A 2752-nucleotide genomic window follows, 5' to 3' on the forward strand; every position below is an offset into this window, starting at 1 on the left:
TATTATAGACTCCTTCTTGAATTATTCTGCAATAAGGGTTAGGGTTATCTTTAAAACTCAACAAGTCTTAACGACAGACTTTGAATCGATTTGTTTTTGAGTATAAAGAACAGGTTTAAAGAACAGCTTCTCTGGTTTATTTCCAATCCTCTGATCCCATCTTGTGGTTCACTTAAAATAGCAAGACTTTATACAATAATGTGGATATCTCCAACCTGTTTTAAAATAAGTCTCTTCTGCTGTTCAAACCAGCATTTAGTGGATCAAAAATACAGTCAAAAACATGAGCAAAACTGCATTATTCGGTTTTCAGAGCCACATATCTGTCAGGAACCACTGAAATATGAAACTTTTATTACTTGATAAAGTGTGGAAAACTTAAAGGGATAGTTCACTTAAAATGAAAATTCTGTCATCCTTTACTCAGCCTCAAGTTGTTTCAAACCTGTATGAAGTTCTTTCTTCAGCTGAACACAAGGGAAGATATTTTGAAGAATGTCAATAACCAGACAGTTAACTGAAGCCATTGACTTCCATAGTAGGAAAAAAATAATAATACTCCAGTTAACTGTCTGGTTACTGACATTCTTCAAAATATCTCCCCTTGTGTTCAGCTGAAGAAAGAAATTCATGGCTAGCTGGCCAACAACATTAAACATGCAGAGGAAGATTAAGATATTGCGCTATTCCTGGTTGTGGAAGTGCAGAGTCGCTGCTTTAGCTTCCTTCTGATCCTTATTTTTAATGAAGTTCCAGCTCACATGGGGAAGAAATATACACTTCAGTTCACTGCGGAATCGTTTGTAAACAAATCTCCGGTCGTTTTGCTTATGTGTACGTGTCTAACAGAAACATACCTTCAGTACGCTGGACTCAGACATGTATGGGTCAGGGCTTGCAAAGCCCGGCAGGCCGATGAATCTCATTATATTCCGTTCTTGTTCTGCTATTCTCTCTCTCAAGTTGACATCTGAAGGGCGGCACGTGCACGTATGTGTGTGTGTGTGTGTGTGTGTGTGTGTGTGTGTGTGTGTGTGTGTGTGTGTGTGTGTGTGTGTGTGTGCGTGTTTGTGTGCGTGTGCGCGGTTCACACTTATATCATCTGATCTTGTATGTGTAATATAAAAATAAATAGTCCAAACAATCGCGGGTGGATGAAAAATAAATAAATCATTGTGTTTGATAAAGACGTTTACGAGCCCCGTGATCGAGGAAATCATTGCGGATGCCGCTTCTCCCTCACTCTCTCCTCTCTCATGTGAACTGAACTGACAGGGGAGCTTAAGCTAATTAAATAAGCATTAAATAAGTCTCCAGTGCGGCACGTCCACCAAAATCCAGCGTTTTGGAGAGAGACTCAAAGCCAGTGTAGAAAATAGCCTCTTACTAATTAGTAATGATGTTTTTGAATGTAAAAAACATAGGAAAATCATTAGTTGACCTCAGACAACAGTATAAAAAAATAAAAAAGACAGTTCATGACACCTTTAATGCTTTTCTTAAAAAAAGCAACAACAAAAAATTTTGCTTTTAAAAACGATTTAATTGACTATTAAAACTATTAAACTATTAACTATTAAATTGACGATATTTGCGTCATCTTTGGAATGTTTGCCCAGAGGCTAAAGACTCCAGCCAGCAGAGGGAGCCATTTCCGCATGTTTTCAACTCGTGCATGGGGAATGGGAGATCACACTCACAGCTCAGCTACAGGCATTAATTTAAACGGATGCTAAGCAATGTAAGTTTTTTAACTTCTCAAATTAATTTCTATGAAAGTTAAGCTTCCAAAGGCATGAACTGAAAACGCGTTGTGAATGTATGCCGCCAATGTGGTCGCGTTACCTCAGCTCTCATCACAAGAGCTCATCAGCTCATTTATGACGTTAAATGTAATCTGACTCCTAATCTGAGTAAGTGCTGTGAGACTCACGCGGCAACTCGATCGTTATATTGAACACACACGTTCAGTATTTAATTGTACTTTCTGAATTCAGTCACTGTAATCCAGTAGCGGTGGCTGTGGGAATGGCCTCACAGGGCAGCAAAGCATTCTGGGAATTGTAGTCTTTCATCCCCATGAGACAAAAATACATTTTCTGTCTTTTTCTCGTTATCCCCTTTCTCTCGTCCCGACAGCGCTGGAACACCTACATGTGCCATTGTCTTAACCAAGCTGGACCTCCACAGCGAGCATAACCTCGTCCTGATACTGGCCAATGCCCCCTCCGTATTCCAGGACTTCATTCACAAGGTGCTCCGGGAGTTCCTCCACAAGAGGCTGGCCGAACATTGCCACCACATTGCGGAGGTCCGCACTAACCCTGAGGGAATACCAGCTCTACCTCAAAGCCGAGAACTGTTTCTTCCACAAGCCCTCAGTGCAGTTCCTTGGATATAACATTGATACAATGATGGCAGTGGCAGTGGGGACTCCCTTAACCATCAAAGAAATCCAGAGATTCCGGGGTTTCGCTAACTTCATTAAACATTAGTTCAGCAGTTTTCATGGCCATAGGCATGGCCATATATACATATATTTAAATTCTAGATATATTTAAATCCTCAGTTTATCAACAGTACTAATGGAAAAATTAAATTGATAACTTATGTTAGTTACTTGATGTAGATTTGTTTATTTACATTGCTGACATTCATGTAATGTGAGCAGTGTTGACAACAGTGAACTCTACATTATAGCACACACACACCATATTGATCAGGGTCCTATTGCACAAAACTAGGACAAGGG

Source organism: Pseudorasbora parva, chromosome 15 (genome assembly GCF_024679245.1).
Source record: "Pseudorasbora parva isolate DD20220531a chromosome 15, ASM2467924v1, whole genome shotgun sequence".
Lineage (NCBI taxonomy): Eukaryota > Metazoa > Chordata > Actinopteri > Cypriniformes > Gobionidae > Pseudorasbora > Pseudorasbora parva.